General features: G+C 39.9%; 1 long non-coding RNA gene across 1 annotated transcript; it reads right to left on the bottom strand.

The window, feature by feature from the left end:
• Nucleotides 1-3,372: 3,372 nt before the first annotated feature.
• On the bottom strand, nt 3,373-9,451 carry LOC116783910. Its single transcript, XR_004355894.1, has 3 exons — nt 9,417-9,451; nt 4,405-4,597; nt 3,373-3,537 (listed from the first exon to the last, which is right to left on the bottom strand). It is a non-coding gene; the product is annotated as an uncharacterized LOC116783910 (long non-coding RNA).
• Between the last annotated feature and the right edge of the window lie 6,763 nt (nt 9,452-16,214).

Below are 16,214 nucleotides of genomic sequence, written 5' to 3'. Positions count from 1 at the left end.
GTATCATGGTCACTGTGGACTCTTTCCTCTTAAAAAGGCAGCCCCCATCTTAGACATTAATAAAATTTTATAAACTTGGGAATTTCATCACACACCTGCTCTATCATTAGAAAGTAATGAAAGCCAAACAGGCTTTACAGTATGGTGGCCTAAATTCTCTCTCCCTGAAATTCCTCCTTCTATTCCAGATATCCTATAGGAAAATTCTGGGTCCTGATACAGTATCAGACAGCAGACAGCTAAGCAACCACTTAGCTGCAGAGCACCACTAGTGGCAGGGCCTGCTCTGAAGGAGTTAACATCAAAATCTTGGGCTCTCAGTTTTCCCATGAGCAAGGCACTCCAAAGCCGACTCATGTCTAGAGTTCATTCCTGTTGATAATACTGCCATACCTTTCCAAAGCTTTCAAATTGCAGCAATTGCATGGGGACATTGCTGCATGTTGCTCACACCTTCCCATTTGGAATACTCTGTCTTTTCCAGGTTATAAAGATCGTGTGTGTTGATGTTGTTCTTAAATGCTTGGAGGAGCTGGATGCCATTTCTAACGGTATGCTGTTGCAATGCCACTGCAGCAGACTGAATAAGCTTTCAATAATAAGCACTGACACTAACATAAATATTTGTGGTTATGCTTCCCATTTTTTCCTTATAGGAAACAAGTTAAAATTTTGAAATACTTCAGTGATGTGATCAGTGGACAGTAGTGGGAAAAAATTTCTCCAAAACTGAATTGCAATCAAAATAAGGAAGGAAGATATGAAAGACCAGAAAATATTTTTATTAATCAGGATATGGCACTTTCCAACATCTGGATGTCAAAGCAAGTGTTTTGAATTCAATACTATTAACATGTGTCACTTAAATGAATTTTTTCCTTAAGAGATGATTGGATGGTTACAATTTTTGGCAATAGTTTTGCAGTCTGTTGCTTACATTACCTGACCCATGGTCTGTTTGTCTTATGATGTCTGTGGGAAAACAAAACAAAACAAAACAAAAACCAGTTCCCCCCCTTCCCACTCCCCAGTCCTGAAAATAGCTCAGGACCCAGAAAAAAAGCTCTGGGACTGAGTCTCATCCTCTCAGTGAACCATTTTGACCGGGGGGTAATCTCATGGGATTTATGCTGCTTTTGTCTATGACATCATGTAACACCAAACGAAAAAGTATCTGATTCTTCTGAATATCAAAGAGACATGATTAAACACAATATAAGAGCCTGGGAAGGTAGAAAAGAAGTTTGAATAGGAGGTCAGAGAAAGATCAGGCATCAGCTCTTGCTCTCTGCAAAATGATAAAACTAACAGGGAGTAGTGACTCAGCTTCCCCTGATCAAAAAGCTCCTTTCTTTGCAGTGTAAACAACTGTAGTCGTGTTCTTGAAATCCCAGACTGAAACATCAACGAATGCTGGAAAATAAGATTCTCCGGAATGCCTTTCCTATCCTAGGCATAACCTGTGGCTGATGTTTCAGGGGATTTTATTCCCTGTGACTGGGATTCACTGTCTAAAAGAGGCTGTTGCATGAGTAGAAGGGGAAAAAGTTTTGTGTGTGGACTGTGACCTCAAGAGTGTGAAACAAATATTTTGTTTCGAATCATCCCTTAACCCATTTCAGCAGTAAATTGAGTGACCGGTATTATAAACCAAGAAAAAAAGTAGGAAAGTGTGGCTTTGGAGGAATGAATAAAAAATGAAGCTAACAAAAAATAAGCCTTCCAAGCTAAAGCTTGGTGTCTAATTTTTTGCTGAATAACTTATTTTGAAGAATAAGAGACTCTTGCTCTTGCCAGGTCCCTGCAGCTAGATTTTACAGCTACAATGAACAAGTATGCATCTGTGTAAATGGTCTTTAATTTTCTTTTTACATCATATTTACACTGCTCAGACAGTAAAACTGCTGAATGTTTTAATTAGCACTCCCATGGCTATGAAGTCGTTTGAAATTTTCAGGCGGTGTGAAAAGGCTGGCACACAAATAAAGGCTGCAGTCGCTGGATGCTCACGAAGGGGGCGAGATGTTTAAAGTGCGCCAATTGTGTTTGTTTTGGGCTCGGGACCGGCCGTAGCGTGGCCCTCGAGTGCCGAGTGACAGATTCCTCGGCCCTTACACACCGCGCTCACGGGCCCGACCCACAGCGTGGGCAGTGTACCCCGGAATGGCGCTGGGGCCGACAGAACACTCGGAGGAGCAAGCACAGCTCAGCATGAGCTCGGGGTTGCAAAGTCAGGCACGGTGAGAGCTGCAGGACCGTTCCTGCTCGAGGGTTGTTTCGCCAGCATTCGTCACCTGCCGAAGCAGAGGTGGGGAAAGTTTCGCTCTCAACGTTTTCAGAAATTCCCCGGTGAGGCTATTAAGAGGAAATCAAGTAGTTTGAATGAAATGAAAACTTTCCACGGAATCCCTGTTTTTATTAAAGTTATTTTAATGTAATTTTCATAGACTTGTAGGATAAATGAGGCTGGAAAACACCTCGGGAGGTCATAGAATCCAACCTCATTAAGAGCAGTATTTTGCATGTAAATGTGGAGCTGGCAAAACCTGCTGGCTGCAGAGTATCTCCTGTCTTTGTTTATTTGTAGAACACATAAACTGTGCAAACTGTCTAACACTGGCCTGTCAATTCATTTCAGCCACAATCCAGCCCCTGGGGAGGAGAGCAGCTCCTCTGTGGTGGTTGGCCTCTGTGTTGAATCTATCAACACAGTCACTAATTACCAGAGAACTGTACCACTGGAAGAAGACTGCAAGAAATGATCTAATGCTGCATTGAGGCAAGAATCAAGAATCTTAATGCGGTGTGGGCTTGCTGTATTTGCAATGTAGACATTTGTACCCAAAGGTCTAAACTGAAACCATGGATGGATCTGTGACTTTTTATAGTGTTCCTGGAGCTTTCATAGCTTACATAATAATCTGACAACAACTGATTGCTCTTAGTTTGGACTCAGCATCTCCTAAAGACCAAGGCAGCAGTCTTTCACTTGGTATTGGAGAGAAAAAGGAAAGTGTTGGGACACAGCAAGTAAATATGCTCGGGGACTTAAGAAAGCTGTTTAAAAAGATGAGAATTTATTAAATTTATAGTTCAGGTGAGAACTAGAAATAATATGGCCTAAAATTAATAAAAAAAAAAAAAAAAGAGGAAAAGTGGAGGTGAAAGAAACTAAGATGACAAATAGTGACAGAGAAAAGACTTTCCCTGTGTTTGTCGAAACTAACAGATCATTAGGAGGACACAGAGGGGATTGTACTGCAGAGGGTATTTGTCACTTCTGTGAGGTGAGGTGACATTAGGGTGAGATTTGATCTGAAGAACAACAGGCCAAAGAGCAAAGAAAAAACTTAAAAATCTTCTGAAGAAACCCCCAGTTTCATTAAAATTACATGTTTGGTAGTTTGGAATCTCAAGTTTTAATGTAATTTCATTGTTCTATCTGAATTCTCGTTTGAGGTCAGCTTCTGGTTCTTGCCATCTTGTGGTGTGGTGCTGCACTGCGACCATCCTTCAGCTCCTCTGCAGATACAGCAGCTGTAAAACAATGAGCTTTCATAGAGGTCTCACCGAAGAAAAAAAAGATCGTTTCTTTGGTGATTCCTTTCTGTAATTTGCAGTCTTTTTGCTGGGTTTAGGGCTTCATTTAAACTCTGTTTCTCTTTTTGTTTCCCCAGTTCTTAACAGGAGTCCATGCCATTCCCAGTCTGGAACCTGAGCCTGACAGAAAGGACCTCTGTTTCCAGCCTGATATCTTGGGCCATTTCCTACTTGCATGGGTACAGAGTCTCCACACTCTTCTTCTTGAAGCTGTACTCGGACTTGAAAAAACTCCAGTTCATCGTATCCTTCACTGAGGCCATTTTTTAAATAGTCCTTTAATGGTAGCTGTACAGCTCCTGTCCTCCTCCCTCTTTTATCCTACCTTTCCTATCCTTCCAAGGACCACACGCTTTTAAGCAGGAGACACTCAGAGAGAGATAGCAGACCTTTGAAACCCACAGGCTTTAAAGGGAACCACTATACTGTTGCAATGCTCTTTATTGCAGCAGTCCACATACAGGAGCCAAGTCCCACAGAGTTACCACAGGTGTTTCCTATTTTTAGTATTCTAAATACAGGGCATGTGTGCTGTTAGTGACATGCTATTGTGCTTCAAGGTGCTGGAAAATGATTAATGTATAAGGGTGTCTACTGCTAGCTTCTGATCCAAGTTCACTGACTTTCAGTTAACCAGTTAGAAGTCATGTCTCATGCGTGTCTCATCTCAGACGTTTCCAATCATAGTAAGAGCTGAGCATTTTTGACACTAGGGTCCTCTCTCTCCCAGTTTGCCAGAATGATGACTTCATTCTGAGCTTGAAGAACTTGAAGGTCAGTCAAAAAGATGTCTAACTGGTTTACCTAAGGCTGGCTGGTTCTGGCTGTCCTTGCTACCTGATAAGCCCGGGATCCAGTGACAAAGAACCTGAGTGTAACATGTCTGCAGAGAGGGTGTAGTCCTGTTTCACAGGATTCCAATAATGACTTTAGACTTTTTTTTCCCAGTTATATTGAGGAAAAAAAAAAAATCCTCTGGTGTCTTTAGTTTGCAGACCTGATGGGAAAAAGTGCAAGAGAGGGAAAAAGAAATTGATGAGTTAAATGTTAAAAAAAAAAAAAAAAGAAATGATTGTGCACTCACAGTTCATGTCAAAGTTTCTTTTTTTTTGCTTGCTTGCTTGTTTGTTTTTTTAAATGCCAATAACAATAACACCAAAATAACAACAAAACCAAACCAGAACTGAGAGACAGATGAAACTGTGAATAAAGAAGAAATTTCTTTGCTGTAGGATTTTGACGAAATTTGTAAGTTATATTTGGATACCTGAATTTTGTGCCTCTGTGTGTATCCTTAGGAGGATTTAAGAAAGCTTGTACTGGTTGTTGTTGGAGATGGAACATAAAATCATAGAATAAATCATACAATGGTTTGTGTTAGAAGACACCTTAAAGATCATCTGGTTCCAACTCCACTGCCATGGGCAGGGACATATTCCACCAGACCAGATTTCTCAATGTCCCATTCAGCCTGGCCTTGAACACTGCCAGGGGTGGAGCATCCACGCTTGTCTGGGCAATGTGTTCCAGTGCCTCAAAATATACTGCACTTTGCACTGTCTGATATGTAAAATCCCACTTGAGTGCTAGTAGATCATCTGAGGAGAATTTAACCTCATTTCACCAAAATTTTTCTGTTCAGGAAGTGTTTTTTTCTTGCAGCTGGTATGAATTTTAGCTTTAGTGAGTTTGTCATCCTCTTCTTGAAAAAGGTTGGTGGTGAATAACAACACCATTTCTAAGCTAAAATGTGTAGTGCAAAAATGGGGCACTGAAACAGCAGCTCTTTCCTGCCAGAGGCAAACACACACACCATGAGCTTTGTGCTAACTGGTCAGAGCCATACAGAGAGCAGGAGCTGCACAGACTAAAATATAATGAGGAGCTAAGACTTTGTGCCTGCCAAAGGGAAAGCCTGAAAAACAAAAGGACTGTGGGTTGTCTTCCCATTACATCAAGAACTGCACTCAACAGCCACAAGGACTAAGAGTGCCCTGCACTCTCAACCTGCCTTCGTACACATATAGGATGTTCAGTACTGCCCGTCTCCTTCCCACTTCCATCTGTTTGGGTTTTTTCCACAGTCTCTGAAAATGTTTGCTCTAGAGAAGACTACTCAATCTAGGGAAAGACAAGGGTAGAGTATGGGAAGTGGTGAAACAAAACCTATCCTCACTTAAATTTGCCAAAGACTCCCTACAAGACACAGCTGCTTGATAATACGTGCTAGAAGTCTGGATCATAACATACAGGCACAGACACACACACACACACACACACAAAGAGAGAGAAAAGAGTGGCTACATACCAAAGTGTGAAAGAGTCAGATACAGAAAAAAGGCTAACAAAAAGGAAAATAGAAACCATGTTAAAAACTGGTTTCCTTTCAGAGTTTTGACTAATATCTGGAGGCCAACAATGAGTATACCACATCAGAGACCCTTTTCACCTTGCCCGAAGTAATGAGCTCATGTTTGCAGATTGCCTAACACTTTGTTTTCAAGCCAAAAGTATCAGATTTACACTCAAGTAACAAATTGTTACAATGTGGGAAGAGGTTATGGACAAAGTACAAATGTGTGGGATGCTTTAACCATCTACGATTGTGCTTATTAGACCATGCAACAGAAAAGGAGCCCATCCTAAGACCCATAGCTCCTATCAGGGGAAAGATGGAATGGTGCAGTGCCATTCCTTCCCTGATTCATCAGGATATTTCATTAATGCAAAGTAACTACATATGTATTTAAAAATGCCTTCAGTTATCTTGTTTGCTTCATGGAGTTCCTCACTTTAATCATAAGTAAGCATAGTTCTGAATATTGTGGGGAAAAATACACTGGGTACCTTCTTCCAAAATGAATATTTGCCTTTTCTACTCCTTGGTTAGATGAAGCACTGAAAACAAGTTCCAGGATCCCAGCTGCTGTCTTCTTTGAAGGCAGGAGCCTATGGATGCACTCATGAGTATATGTGTGTTTTCCCTACTCATCCCACTCATCTACTCATCTATCTGCTTCAGTCTCCAGTTCTCTGCTAAACCTGTCAGAGTTAAATTAAAGGAGAACTTGGACTTAAATGAAGACTATCCAGTTGTTTTAAGATAGACCAGCTTTTAGTAGATCCCATTTGATAATTCAGCATTCAGTGCCTCCGTATATCTTCAGTAACTACCTAAGAGGAAGAGTCACTATTGGGTTTCCAAGGAACAGTGAAAATTTTAAGAATATATTTTCGGTAAGAACTGTGACATGATAATCTCTCTCCTTGTCTTCTGCCTTGGTAAGCATGGTAAGCATTTTGGAGGAAATTGAATTAATTGACTTAGCATCTGTTTCTGCAAATATTTTTTGCTACACAGTTGTGTATCTTTAGGGGCACTGCTTCCCTGTGTACTGAAAGTCCTTTCTTCCCCTGTTTTAATTACTGACTGGAGATGATTGCTGTAAATACATGAAAACCTGAGTCACTTTCTTCATTTTATAGTTTGAAAAATACTTCTCTAACCATGGCTCAGAAAAGTTTAAAAGATAATTAATTTTTTTTCAGTGTTTAGACACTGGAAAATATTTAAGTCAGTGCTCCTTCCACTCTCTTTCTCCCCTTCAACCCCCCTTGCTTACTTTCTTTCTTTATATCTTATTGAACAGGAAAAGGGAGGGGGGAAAAATGCAGGGCTTGGAGGAAAGAATCAAAGTGATGAGGTAAAAATCCTCTTTGCATATTCTTTCCGTGTTTCCATTTCCCCAGGGTCCTTGAAGGCAAAGATAAAAGTATCTCAGATGGCCAACAAAGTGTCTCTGCTTGATTTTACTGAAAGGGAGAACATGAGACAAAACAGACTCCAGTGTGGTTACCATTTAAATTAGCTATAGAAAATTGTGATGACAGTCTCAGTTAATTAATAAATCATTATTACAATTTCATATATTAATATTCTGACTACAATGAAAAGTCTACATGTCTTTGAGAATACTGCACATGCCAAATACTGCTTTGTTATAAGTCATTCAACAGATGATTTCCTTCTGTTAACGATATTCTTCAGAAAACAATTTAATGCTTCAGAGGAAAAAATGTATATTCTACAGTCCTGCCATAAAGAATAGAATTTGGGAAGATTTCCTGAATTTAGCTTCTTTGCTGCAGGTTCAGAAGGCTTTTTTCATTTCACAGCTGAATTGGCTCAGTGACTCTCCTGAGCAGTTTAAGAGAGCAGTGTCTATTGTTACTTATTTTTTATTTCCAGTACTATGCACTTGCCCTATGGAATTAGTGAGAGCAGTGTGATGCTCCTCATATTTGGTTAAAACCTGGTGGTAGTAACGCCAAGGTCATGGGTTCAATCCTGTGTATGGTCCATTCACTTAAGAATTGGAGTTGATGATCCTTGTGAGTCCCTTCCAACTGAGAATATTTTTGATTCTGTGATATTCACCTGGTGAAATACCCTCATTGTCCTGCTTTTGCTGACCTTCCTCTTACAGAATCTTTACACTCTACTCTCCAATAAAATCCCTCTGCATCTTCATTTGGCTTCAAAGAGCTGCTTGAGGTGAGAAAGGCTTTGGGTTGAGCTGGGCATCTCCATGAGAGCAATTCATTTTTATTGATGACGGATTTTGATGACGTGTGAGTCCCACACAAAAATAAGAAAAAGAAATGTATTTTTGGTCCTTTGGAAATACTTTATGTAGTTTGAAATTAAGTGTTCCAATGAATTATCAGATTCTTAAAATGTAAATAAATGAATAAATAAATAAAATTAGTTTAAAAAATCCAGAATTAAATATTTTGGATTCTTCAAAATTCCACTCCCCATTAATTTTGTTAAAATTGTTTATCAAGAGAGACTTGAATTTGAAGGGTATTTTCAATCTCCTGAAACTCAATATTTTACTACCTTTATGTTTTGAACACTGTTGTCTTTAGAAAAGCTGCTAAAAGCTGGAACATATTTTCATGGTTCTAAGTGAGTAAAACATTTAGTAGTACAATCTTAAACTGCTCCATTTAACTGGCATTGCAAAATGTTCCACAGTGCTACATACCAAGTACTAAAAAAAAAAATTAATAACTCTTGCTTCTTGCAAACATAACTTAGCCTGTACCATACTGCATATTATTCTGGCTACATTGCCTCTATATCTGAGATAATTCAATTAAAGCAGTCTTGAGTATCTCCACAGTCCATCAAGCAAAAATATTTGAGGAGCAAGCTGAGATGTAATCCTCTTCTCTTACTCCTGGAAAAATTGGAAATTCTTCCACTGAAATTAGTACAGTAAATATAGTGTGAAGTATCTCCTCTGAGGAAAAAAACCTGGCCCAAGGTTTCTGAAATCTTTGGGTGAAGTCTCAAAGTGAAGGGCACCATATATAGCTAATATTATTTGGTGAAATGCAAACATATCACTGCAGTGGCATTCAGCACTTAGATCACAGCTCCCTATTTTAAAATACCAGGAAGCACTGGAGGTAGGCAACCCTTTCAAGAACACATTTCATCCCTAATCCTGACTCTTCCTGTCTTCCCTCTTCATTGCCTCAGCGGTTTGAGTGAGCTGTAGCCTTGACAAAGAACATGTTTGGATAATTGTTAGCTGGGTACTCTCAAATAGTTTTATAACATCAGACTAATAAATTTACCACCACTAAGGGACTTTTCAAAACAAACATTTCTTAGGAACAAAAAAGTCTGGAGGATGAGTGATGAAATAGCTAGTATTTTCTAAGGAATCAGAAAGAAAGATAAATTCGTCCAGAAATCAGTTGTTAGTGGAAAAAAAATATTCAAATTTCACATAAACTCTTACCATACGCAGAACAAATTGAGCTGCAAAGTTGTTTCATGAAAGAATAAGGCCTGTATTATAAAGCTGTGAGACCTAACAAAGAGAAATGATTCTCATTTTGATCTGTCCACAGTAAAATAGCATCACATGAGTTATTATCAGCATTTAACTTCATCCACATGATACCTCTGGTTTTGTTCTTGCATGGCCTCTGACTGTATATACTTCACTGCTCCACTGGGAAAAAACAGAAAAAACCCACAAACTTTGTATTTTCTCAGCTGTCAGAAAATAAAATTCTTGATTTTTTGCTTTTGTGGCTTTTTTTTTTTTTTTTTTTTGGCTCAGTGAGACCATGACTGGTTTTTGTTCTTAGCCCTGCAGAAGAGCTCTGGGGATACCCACACTCTCCTCTTTTGTGTGGAAAAAAAGGCTCTATATTCAACCATGAGAGGTTCACACGTATGATGATGATTTCATATGAAAATAACTTAAACTGTAGCACCTTCTTCATTCTCAGGTGTTATGTGTGCACAAGTGAGTTGTATGCCAATGACTTCTTTACTGAGAAGTAAACTTTAGATCATCTGTCTCCAAGAGAGAATACTGCAGATTGACAATATTAAATTTCTTTAAGAGGTGAAACAAAATACATGGGCTTATAGAAGGATTAGAAAATTATATCCCAGCTGGAAAATTTTATGGGTACAGAAAAAATTGTGTGAGTGAAATACCGGTATCATAAAATAAATAACAGGAAATATGGTAATTTATGTGATAGAGAAAATTGTCACTTTCAGAACTGCCAGAAAATCAACAGCATTTCACCCATTTGACTTCAGAAGTGAACTTAGACCTCAGAGGCTTAAAAATATATGAAGAGGAGTGAAATGAAATAAGAGCTCATGCATCCAATATGGATTTAGAAAGAAGAAAGCAGTCTGTGCTGAAAGAGTTTTATGGAAGTTGGGAATGCATGTAATCAGAATTTAACTTATTCCTGGAAAGTGATTTAAAATATGCCAGATAAATTAAATTCCATTCTGCAAGATGAACAATTAATGGGGCTCCTAATTTAGAAAACATCTCAATTCAGAAATGGCCTTTAAGCCTGTTTAACCTTAATCATATGTGGAAAACCCACTGAACTCAGCTGGAAATTAAATGCAGAAAAAAAGGGAAGGTCGAGTAAGTCTACTCAGTAGCTTGCATTACTAATACTTTGTATTTCTGGAGATCCTTGAATCTTCTCAGAAAAAGATGTTTCACAAATACTGCTGACTAACCAGTACAGTGTCCATCTGACAGGCCACAGAGTTAGGAAAGGAGAAGCAGGGGTGCAAATCCCCAAGACAGCCCAAGTGCAGCTACCTCTTCCCTGTTAGAGTGGACGTGGAACAAAGAAGCCATCTCACATCGCATGACCTTGCAATGCCCAGTAATTGTTACCCACCCTTAGACCATAAGGACGATCCTACTGCTGCTAATTTCTATTTTAAGTGCAGTGGAATGCTGCGGTCACGCTGATACCGCTCTGCAGACGCTGCTGGCAAGTGATAGCATAACATTTAATGACAATTACTGCATGTATAGAAATGATACTGGCCACTGGGAAGCAGTTGTTGTAGGAATGTTGCTCCTGCTCTTGCAGTTGCTCTAAAGCCTATTAGAAACTGCATTTTCCCATTTTTATCCTGACATTTGTGTAATTTTAGCTTCTACGTTTTGGCAAATACCGCCATATATTTTTGGCTCACCCCTAAGTTATCTGAAGCAGAGCAGTGTGATTCCAGGCAGAAGAAGGTAGAATTGTCTCAGAATAACAAGCAGATTTTTTTTAATGCAGTGCAAATGGTTCATACATTATTTTTGCATGAATCAGACATTTATTTTCTAAAGGGAGAGAGGATGGGGGGAAAGAGGGCAAAATCTTTTACTTAAGTCCTCTCATAGTTCATTGCTGAATATCAGCTTATAGTGACAAGCCAATGTATGCTAGGCTTCTTGGTTATTGTGCTTTTGAAGATTAGCTGTTTTGAGTCATGAGGGTGTGTTAACTCACCCCAATTACAGAACTCCAGTAGAAATAGTAAAAACAGGCAGCATGAAGGAAGAAAGGGGAACTTTTCTAGTATTCGCAGGACATTCACATGAGCTGCATGGGCAGGATGAAATCATGCAATTGCCAAGAAAGAAAAGCAAGTAGAAAATGAACAACTGTGAAATAAAAGGAGTCCTACAAATGCTAGAAGATGGACGCTGACTTGCTTTTATTCTGTGACCTTTCTTTGTGTTGTACTTTCAACCGTAGAACTTTACAGACAAGATGGCACCAGCTAAACCTAGAAAATGAATAACTGCCAAGATAATCCAAAGAATAATGAGGTTGCAACAACTGCAAAGATGCAAAGAAAACTGATGTCAGTTATCTCTTCACAGAGCTCAGTGAGAAGGAATCAAATGCTTAGTCTTTAAAATGAATGGGTTTAAAACCTGAGATCACAGTTTGGCTTATCAGGACATGCTGATGTACAGGATTATGCAGAAGTCATATGCTTGAGTCTTTGCATATGTTTAATTTCGGGAAATTTGTTCTGTAGCACATTGTATCACTCTTACACTGAGGGGAGAAAACTTGCTGTTTGCAGAGGGCTATTTGAATTAAACTTTTAAAGTAGAAGGAATGTCAGTAATAAGTCCAGCTTTCTAATAAGATAGCTCTTTGGACTTGGTTGTGACTTGTATTGAAAGACTGCAGAAGTAAGAAAAATTAGGAGATCTCCTTATTACACTGTGTGTTTTAAAACAGGCCTTGGACCTTGATTGCTGGGAGAGGACTTCTTACAGCAGATGTTCAAGAAGGTCAGGGAACGGGTGTAGGCTCGGCCCTCTCCCAAACTCTGACCATTAGGGTTGACCCTAGAAAGGTCAAGAACTACCAGTATATGTTTATTTTAAAGGACCACCCTTACAGAAAAGGAAAAGAACAGCACATGCCAGTGGCACCTCAGAGAAATATCCCCTTTGCATTTATCCTAGCTGTCACAGTGTAGTCCTAATGGTTTCGTGCTGTCCCTGACTGAATATCGATGAAGATCAATCCCCACCTGTATTGCTTTGTTTCCTACTGTCAGTTTTATTTGGAGGCTTATGATACTGACTCTCATTCCAGATACTGGAATCATGTTATTACATGAGAACATTTGCTTTCATTTCAAGCATAGTACTATATTCATTTGCATAATCCATAGGCTGCACCAGGTGCTGTACCATTAAACAAGGGTATGGATCACAAACATGAAGTATCTTAAGAGCAGACAGTTAGAATGATCTCTTGCAACATAAGCACATCTGCAATAACCCTTCTTCTCTTATCTTCTTTGGGAGCTCTTCTAAACATGTGCCCAATTGCTGAAGCAGATAGGAATCTGTCTTTTTATCTGTGCTTTGAAATCCCACTTCCCAGCATCCTAGTAAACTCAGTAGCTGCCAGGGAGAATTGTGTGGAACAGGTGTGTGGTCACCAGCAATGGCACTGCAGGAACCACGGATAGAAAGCAGAGGCTGTTGTGATGATGTGCACGCTTGAGCAGCCTGCTTGGGTTAAGATTTACTGTAACAATAGCCTTTGTCCCTCACTAGCACACTTCTTGTTCTGAGCTCATGCATGTTACAACACAGCTGAGCATTTGTGGGAGCATTTGTTGAGCTGAGCATTTGTGGGAGGCATGGGGAGAGGAGTTGTCTAAAAAAGTAATTTTAAAATGTCAAAAATAAAGTATCAAATGCAATGAACTCAAATATATTATTAATATACTGACAAAAGTCCTTGCAGTTTCCACACTGATCTCACTGATTTTTTGGGCTCAACTCATAATTTTCAGTGTTTTTAAAGCTGACAGTATATATTCTTTCGTTATGTACCCTGACATTTTCTCCCCTGAGTGCTTGTACAAGAACAATTCCAATACACTGAATACAGCATCAAGCTTTTAAATAGGGAGTAGAAAAGAAGGAGAGAAAGAGGAGCTAGTGAAAGCATGAACTCCTCATCAACGACGTGACCATCGCTCCTCACCAGCCTTATGTTGGAGCATTTCTTCCTCAAGCCCATGACTGGACCAGGGATGGGGAAACGATACTATCCCATCAAGAAAGTCCTGGATATATGTCTACTGTTAGACCAACACAACTTTGATTCCTAGACGATGGTTAGAAGTGGCAATAACAGCAATCAGAGAAAAATGAACTGGTCTATCCATACTGCCAGTCAGCAGTTTATGAACACCATACTTTCTCTCAATCTTTTTACCCCTTATTGTATTACAACTTCACTCCGGTGGCTTAATATGTCCAGTATTCTAAAATACAATCACACAAAAAAAAAATAACGCTGTTTAACGAGTTATGACCTGAACCATGTAATCCATGGATAGCCATATGTCTGGGGAGATGACAGTTTAAGTGATGAGTTTTGTTGCATGTGTACACCATTCCTCAGGAACCTATCGCTTTGATTTAAAAGGTACAGTGCACTTGGCTTGTTCCTCCCAACATGTGCTAATGTTCCACGATTTTTGCTGTAATAGATTACTTAGCGATTCATACGAATGTTTTGGAGTCAAATTGCTTTCCCATGTTTTATATTATGAACACTTGTTTGGGTCTGGTTCTGTGAGGAATTGTGTGCTTTCAACTGTCAATTAAAACCATGCTAATGGAAGGCAGTGCTATTGCAGGATCGGTCCCCTGGTGTAGACAGTGTGGATACTCTGAATGTGGAGCTAATACCAATGACTCATTAGAAGCACTGCACCAGATTATCAGAACACATAGGAGTAGCAATTCATTTTGTCAGGAATCATAACGAAAAGATAGTTGTTTATTATTTATTTATTTGACTGTGCACAGCCTAATTCCCATCTCTTAGTAACGACAAGGAAAATGTTCAGGTCTCAGCTTTTCTAGCGCTCATAAAATATGTATTTAAAACTCTGGAATGTACTCGTAAGACATCATCTTTCTCATTCACTCCTAGTTTTTAACATATTGATGAGATACTGTATTTTACTATTCATTAATGTGTTATATTTTGGTAACGTATAAGTGAAGTTTTGAACTCCCTATCATCGCTGTGTGCTCATGTGTTTGTGTATGAGCATCTCAGTGTTTGAAATGGCCATGAACAGGACACTGTTTCCTTTCCAACGCTGGCAAACATCTCCTTCCTGACTCATCCCAGGTAATGGATATGCTAGGCTACATATTTGCAGCTCACTGAATTGTGTATCTAAAGACCAAGGCCTTTGTACTCACTGTTCACCTAAATAAAACATATTGCTACTAGTTATTTGAACATCTAGAGGAGAGAGTTAAACTCAGACCCAAGAGAAGTAGCTACAATTCCATGTTACTCCATGTATTGGTGGCTTTTGTCCCAGGCTGCTCTGGATCCAGTAATTAAGTACTCCAGAAGAAAAGCACTGTGCAATGACTAAGTTAAGTAATTTGGAAATAGCTCCATGCTGACTTGTCCTTGTTCTGGGGTAGTATTTGGAAAGTCTACACACCAAAATAAATTAGTTTTTTATTAGGTTCACAGAACTTAAATGATCACAGAATCTACTGAGAGGGAAGGGACCCACAAGGATCATTGATTCCAACTCCTGGCCCTGTGGAGGACACCCAAAGAGTCACACCATGTGCCTGAGAGCATTGTCCAAATGCTTCTTGAACTCAGACAGGCTTGGAGCTGTGACTACTTCCCTGGGGAACCTGTTCCAGCGCCCAGCTACCCTTTGGGTGAAAAACCTTTTCCTAATATCCAACCTAAACCTCCCCTGACACAACTTCCTGCCCTTTCCTTGAGTCCTGTCACTGGTCATGAGATTGAAGATGTTGGTACTTGTCCCTCTACTTCACCTTGTGAGGATGTTGAAGACCACAATGAGGTCTCCCCTCAGAATCTTCCTCTTGTTAAGACCTTATAGTGTCTCCAAAAGGAAAGCTGGAATGCTGGTTTTGTTTCATCACCACTCCTTATATAGAATCATAGAATCATTAAGGTCTAAGATCATCGAGTTCAACCATCAGCCTAGCACTGCCTTGTTCACCACTTAACCACATCACTTAGTGCCACTTCCACATGAGTTTTTGAACACTTCCAGGGATGGTGACTCCACCACTTCCTTGGGCAGCCTGTTCCAATGTCCGATGACTCTTTTAGTGAAGAAATCTTTCCTAATATCTTATCAAAACCTTTCCTGGCACAAGTTGAGACCATTTCCTCTCATCCTACAGCTTGTTACTAGGGAGAAGACACTGACCCCCCTCCTAGCTGAAACCTCCTTTCAGGCAATTGTAGAGAGCAATGAGGTCTGAGCCTCTTTTTCTCCAGGCTAAGCATACCCAGCTCCCTCATCTGCTCCTCATAAGACTTGTGCCTCAAGCCCCTTCACCAGCTCCACTGTCCTTCTCTGGACAAGCTCTGGCACCTCAGTGGCCTTTTTGAAATGAGGGGCCCAGAACTGGACACAGGTTTCAAGGTGTGGCCTCACCAGTGCTGAGTACAGGGGGACTATCCCTTCCCTAGTCCTGCTGGCCATATTATTGCTGATAATAGGCCAGGATGCTGTTGGCTTTCTTGGCCACCTGGGCACACTGCTGGCTCATGTTCAGCTGTCAACCAACATCCTCAGGTCCTTTTCTGATGAGCAGCTTTCCAGGAACTCTTCCCCAATTCTGCATGTTCCAACTTGCATCCCCATGAAACAATGAGACTTCTTTGGGTTCCTAGTTCCAGCAAAGAAACCTAAGAGC

This window comes from Chiroxiphia lanceolata, chromosome 3 (genome assembly GCF_009829145.1).
Source record: "Chiroxiphia lanceolata isolate bChiLan1 chromosome 3, bChiLan1.pri, whole genome shotgun sequence".
Lineage (NCBI taxonomy): Eukaryota > Metazoa > Chordata > Aves > Passeriformes > Pipridae > Chiroxiphia > Chiroxiphia lanceolata.
This window is presented reverse-complemented; position numbering and strand designations above follow the sequence as displayed.